This window comes from Brassica oleracea, chromosome C4, assembly GCF_000695525.1.
Source record: "Brassica oleracea var. oleracea cultivar TO1000 chromosome C4, BOL, whole genome shotgun sequence".
NCBI lineage: Eukaryota > Viridiplantae > Streptophyta > Magnoliopsida > Brassicales > Brassicaceae > Brassica > Brassica oleracea.
The window spans coordinates 27,877,631-27,884,514 of NC_027751.1; positions in this window are offsets into that span (position 1 = coordinate 27,877,631).

Genomic DNA, 6,884 nt, shown 5'->3' on the forward strand with positions numbered 1-6,884 from the left:
GTATAGACAAGGTCTATGACCTGGACATAGATCGACCAGATTGAAACATGGTCGAATGATAAACCATATTTAGTATGCTGTCCATAAGAACTTGGTCTGTCCGACCTAAGTAAAGGAGTTTGATAAGTAGACAGTCACGTCTAGACTATGGACAGATGCAAACACGTTTTGCAAAGACCAACATGTGATTCCCGAGGACAATGTGGTTCACATTGCTTAACACACATGCTTAAAACGGGACACTCAGTGTCAAAGGACATGAGAAACGACCTAAGAGGTCTAAGTGTTCTTAATTACGGTGCAGTAATGAAACTGGCCGATTACTCCCTTCCTACACAGACATGATAGATCACGCATCAAGATGCGTAGTATGTAGAACCTACACCGAGGTTCACATCAGGGGGAGTAGTGCGTGTTGTACTTTTTTTCCTTCATCATGGTTTTGTCCCACTGGGTTTTCCTGATAAGGTTTTAATGAGGCAACATTAAGCGTACTACAAATCCTGTATGGTTATGACATCCAAGGGGGAGTGTTATGAACATTGTGGATTGTCATTAACCAAGACAAGAAGAGATGGCCCATCAGGCCACGACCAGGCCCAACCACAGCCATGTCCAAGAGGAGAGAGAGTCGGCGGCTGAGGAGAGAGAGTCGGCCTATCCTTTGGCCGACATTAGATATATGATGTTTTCCTTTTCTATGTTTTAGATCTTTTCCTATTTCATGTTGTATTAGTTTTTGGATAATTTCCTTTTTCCTATTCCTTGTAACCCCTATATAAGGGAACACTTTGGTTGAGTAATAATATACAGACACACACGAAATATTCAGTCTCAAACCCTTCGTTCACAACAAAAATGCATTAAAAGAACAGAACAGGTGTCGAACATGGGACTTTAAGAATCACTAAACAACTCAGTGGCCATTTTGTATTGGCTATTCGTTAAAGACAAAAGGGGGAAAAAGTTCCCATCTCTCGCTCTTTTTCGTCGGTTCTTCTTTCTCTCTTCTTCTTTCTCTGTTCGTCGTGCTGCTGATGGAAGGGCTTAATTTTGAGAAATGGTACTGCTTTCACCTCTCTCTTAAAGTCTTAATTTTTTTGATTTGTCGATTTGAGTTTTCTTATGGCTCAATCTTAGATTTGTGATACTCTATTTTGGGATTTGATTCTAGTGAGGAATGTGGAGTTATGATCGCGATTGCTCTGTTTGATATGCACGAGTGCGGAGAGAAACGAAGTGAAGTGAAGAGATTCAAGTGCGTTTCGAGTGGCAAGTACGAGGAAGTCTCAGTTCCAGTAGTGGATGATCTCATCTTGATCTCTGATAAATCTTACACTAGAAGAGAAGTACTGGATATGGTGAGTAATCATATCTCTCTTGATCATTAATCTAAAATATGGTTTGAGTTTCAGTTTCGGTTTACCTGTTTCTGCCTTGTATTGCAGGAGAAGCTAATGGCCAACACCTTGCAATTCAATTTCTCTTTGCCTACTCCGTATGTGTTCATGAGACGGTTCCTCAAAGCTGCTCAATCTGACAAAAAGGTAGCTTCAATCTTTTTTTTTTTTGCAAGGAAGCTATCTCTAGCATTTTGTATCTAAAGTTGTGTGATGTGAAATTGTGGTTTCAGCTGCACTGTGTTTGCCTATGGACAGACTGGAACTGGGAAGACTTACACCATGGAAGGCGGCATGCCTAAAATGGTATATCATTTTTCTTGTGACTTGATTCATTTATGTTGTTGTTGTTGTCTAGGGAGGGGATTTACCTGCGGAGGCTGGAGTGATTCCAAGAGCTGTTCGTCACATTTTCGAAACTCTCGAGTCCCAAAAAGCTGACTACAGTATGAAAGTCACATTCTTGGAGCTGTACAACGAAGAAGTCACAGACCTGTTAGCTCAAGAAGACTCTTCAAGATCTTCTTCTGACGATAAGCAGAAGAAGCCTGTTTCTCTGATGGAAGACGAGAAAGGCTATGTGGTTCTACGCGGTCTCGAGGAAGAAGTTGTGTACAGTGCTAACGATATATACGCTCTTCAACGAGGCTCGTCAAAAAGACTCACGGCGGATACGTTGTTGAATAAAAGAAGCAGCCGCTCTAGCGGGCTCCGAGAATATTTTGCGGTCAGGAAGAGTCTATGGGAGATGAGGAGTTGATCAAATGTGGGAAGCTTAACCTTGTGGATCTAGCGGGCTCCGAGAATATTTTGCGGTCAGGGTCGAGGGATGGTAGGGCGAGAGAAGCTGGGGAGATTAAGAAGAGCTTGCTTACGCTGGGGCGTGTGATTAATGCGCTTGTGGAACATTCTTCCCATATACCTTACAGGTACTTGCCCTTGTCCTACAAAACATTTGTGTGTTCTTGGAGTATAACGGTAGATCTTTGTCTTTGTAGGGATAGTGAGCTGACAAGGCTTTTACGAGACTCTCTAGGAGGGAAGACAAAGACTTGTATCATTGCTACAATCTCACCATCTGCTCATTCTTTGGAAGAAACTTTAAGCACTTTGGATTATGCCTATCGTGCCAAGAACATTAAGAACAAACCTGAGGTACTATCATATCTAAAATTAGCTATATTAGTATACCTTTTATTTCCATCCTTCTAACTTAACGTTTCTCTGCAGGCAAACCAGAAGTTATCTAAAGATTTGTTGCTTAAAGACCTTTACTTGGAGCTTGAGAGAATGAAAGAAGGTTTACACATTACTTTCTCATGTATATCATCAGATGTAGATTTGTTATAACTGCTGTAAAATGGATGCATATGTAATAGCGGCAAGGGATAGAAAAGGTTTACACACATTACTTTCTCATGTATATCATCAGATGAGCTAGTAGATTTCCAATACTGCTTCAACCATTTTCAGTAACATCTACAACCAAGCTCACACCAACAACTTGCAATTCAATTTCTCTTTGCCTATGTATGCTTTTCTTTCATGTTATGAAATCCAATAATTCAACTTACAAAAAAAATTTTTTTTTTTAAGAAACTCCCATTGGACGATGAGAAATTAATTACACTAACAAGAGTTCTAAACTTTTCAAATCACAAAATTAATTACTAATTTATTCATTAGAGCCCATACGGGTCTCTAACCAATGGACTTGCTCTAATGTCCCACATCGGTAAGATAGAAATGCATTGGTTATAAACTTCACATATAAAAAGGAATCTGAGCCTTTGTTGCAAATCATACCTTTCTCGACCTTTTGGCTGAGATCAAGTGTAGTATCTTTTCTTATCAGTTAATATCTGATATGTGGGCCACTGGTACGCTTGATATTAACTTTATTATTTTTGGGAAAAAGTCCACTGCACTAAGATGGGCTTTCAAGAGTTGCCCATGCGTTGCACCACTGTACGGCCTTGGCTCAACCCACCAAACAAAGTTTAACTCTTAACTGATAACTTTTGTCAATTGGTGTGTGGAAGTGATACAAAGATAGACAAATCCACTAAGCTTTGTAGAAGTTGTAGTTCTTGAGAAGGCAGTAACATTCCCAAACTTGAACTGTTGCAATGTACTCACAAACTAAGACCGGATTTTCAAATTCAAAATAGCATCCTAACAATTTGAGGAAGTTCCAAATTTTAGCAAAAAAAAAAAAAAAAAAACAATTTGAGGAAGTTCTTATTACCACTCATTGATGACTGCTGTAAGGATTTTAATGAATATGCTCTTAGAGAAAAACCCGTATACAGCGTCTGAAGTGGCAATAAACTCTTTTAACTAAAGTCTCACACAGAGAAACCGATAAGTAGCAAAAGAGATGGAAAACCATTGGAAGAGAAAGAATGAACCCACTTGAATATTTCAGGACTGTTTTGTATGAACTCAATGGAACCAGCGTCAAATCCTTGAACAACCTAGTTCATCCTGTTTCTGCGTTTGAAAAACTTTTGTGAAGTTTCCATCGTTCTTCTAGGTTTGTGAAGCTTCTGTAACTAATGGGAAAGAAAAAGGCATTGGTCATAAAATAACAAAAAGGATATTTCTAAGAGTCCCACATCGTAAGACAGAAAGTCATTAGTCATAAACTTGACGCTATAAAAAGAAAGCCGGAACTCCACTAAGAAATCGTACATTTTCCAGGTTTTTGACTAAGATCAAGTGTAACATTTGTTCTTTGTCTTGTTATCAAGCAATCCATCTTATGATCAACACATGAGTACCCAAAAAAAAAAAACTTTTTTCATTTTTTGTTGGCATCTTTTTATTGAAAGCCGCAAATGGGCCAGAAAAATACAACGAAATACAAGCTTTCGATACATATCTTATACAATTTAAGCCCATTAACCTACGAAGCCCACAAACCAATGGATAAGGATGGACGAGAAGTAACACGTGTCTTCCTTCCTTCTAGCCTCTTCTCAGATATCTGATATCGGACGCCACCGACATGAGCAAACAACCACTTTGTGTCACTGTCCAGAAGCGTTCAAGCTTGGCTTTCGTTGGTCACCTTCTGTTAATCACCAAGTGAGATGAACGGATTGACCAGCTGCAACGTCGGATTAATTTATCCCACAAGCCATTCGCGTCGGTCATTCCTCTAAGCTCCGTCAAAACACGACCAGATGCTCTGAGTCTTCATGAACGGAAACGAATAACCCTAATCACTTGAAGAAACAATCAGAGAAAAACTTTTGCTCTTAGTCGATCTTAACAAAGCGAGCAGAGATTTACTTTCCCGTGACTGAAATTCAAGCAATTCCGAAGAGACATAGATCCTAACATCACACTGGAATGATTTCCAAAAACTAATCGGAAAAGAATTAAGGGCTTAGAAGGTTGTAACAAAAGATAAGCCGATATTTCAGAAGAAAACCGAAACAAGTCGGAGATTAAAGAAAGCAAAAGATAAAACTAAAGCCGGAGCATGTCGGAGATAAACCGATCTACTTTTATACATGATCGGACTACGTTCAAAAAACAAAAGGTCGGGTGGTTGCCGACGGCAAAGAAGGCCGCCGGCTACCGGAAAACAAAGCTTTTACGGGAAGGCTTCTAGAGAGATGTGAGAGCAAATAAGAGAGAGAAAGTTTTTAAGTGATGTTTACTTAACTGGAGTTTATTTCTTTAAATGAAAATATAAGATGGTTCAAGTTTTATCGGAAAATGAATAGCATTATAAAATATACCCGCCGCACGAAGAAGGTAACACTGATAATGAAAGATAATGTCTTATAAGAAGAAGAAGGGATGATGTATTACAATTGATCGAAACGATAAACTGAAAAAGTAGGATTTACTGTACGTGCATAGTGATGCGGACTCCACATAATATTCATACACAAGAAAATGTCAATTTTCGGTGCGTGTATTCTTGACATTCATCATTCAACTTCATAACACTCCCCCTTGGAGACCGATGTCACTATCGTCTCTTGCTTAACGTTTTTTGTTGCTTCGTTAAAAACCTTTCAAGGAAAACCCAATGGGAAAAACCATAGTAAGGTAAAAAGAGTACAACTACGTAAGCTCCCCTTCGAATGAGCAATCATAGATCCTTCTGATGACGCATTCCAATGTTATGGACATGTTTTCTGAATACTGAAGTCGGGAGTGATTTTGTGAAGAGGCCAGCTGCATTGTCGCATGATCTGACATATCTCACTTCAATCTCTTTCTTCTTCTCGAGCTCTTGAGTATATGAGAAGAACTTCGGATGTATATGTTTTGTTCTATCACTTTTGATATATCCTTCCTTCGTTTGAGCAACACATGCCGCGTTATCTTCATATAGAATAGTTGGCTCCGTATTTTTGCCAATCCCACTGCTTGAACAGATGTGTCGACTTATTTGTCTTAGCCATACACATTCCCTACTTGCTTCATGGAGTGCAATGATCTCATCATGATTTGAAGAAGTAGCCACGAGCGTTTGTTTCTGAGAACGCCAAAATATAGCAGTGCCTCTGATCGTGAAAACGTATCCTGTTTGCGATCGGGCTTTGTGTGGATCTGAAAGATATTCTGCATCTGCAAAACCAACCATTTGACCTTTTGAACTTTTAGGATAAAACAAGCCTAAATCAATGGTCCCTTGGAGGTAACGAAAAACATGTTTAATCTCATTCCAATGTCTTCGAGTTGGAGATGAGCTGAATCTTGCCAAAAGATTCACAGCAAATGATATATCAGGCCGTGTACAATTTGCAAGGTACATCAACGCTCTAATTTCACTTAAATATGGTACTTCCGGACCAAGTATCTCTTCTTTCTCCTCAGGTGGTCGAAATGGATCACTTTCAATATTAAGTGACCTAACGACCATCGGGGTGCTAAGAGGAGTTGATTTATCCATGTTAAATCGTTTCAACACTCTTTTAGTGTATGTGGATTGATGCACAAATATACCATTTTGTGAATGTTCTATTTGTAGGCCAAGACAATACTGTGTCTGTTCAAGATCTTTCATCTCAAATTCTCCTTTGAGATAGTCTGATGCCTTTTATATTTCCTTTTGTGTCCCGATAATGTTAAGATCATCAACATATACCGCGATTATTACAAATCCGGATATTGTTTTCTTGATGAAAACACATGGGCATATAGGATCATTCACATATCCTTCTTTTGTTAAATGATCACTGAGGCGATTATACCACATACGTCCAGATTGCTTTCACCCATATAGTGATCTTTGCAATTTTATTGCACATAACTCTTTAGGTTTGGAACTTAATGCTTCTGGCATTTTAAATCCATCAGGAACTTTCATGTAAATATCAATATCTAATGATCCATATAGATAAGCTGTAACAACATCCATGAGACGCATCTCTAGACTTTTATCAGCTGAGACTCATCAGGAATCAAAACTTGATTGCATCCATAACTGGAGAATACATTTCTTCATAATCGATTCCA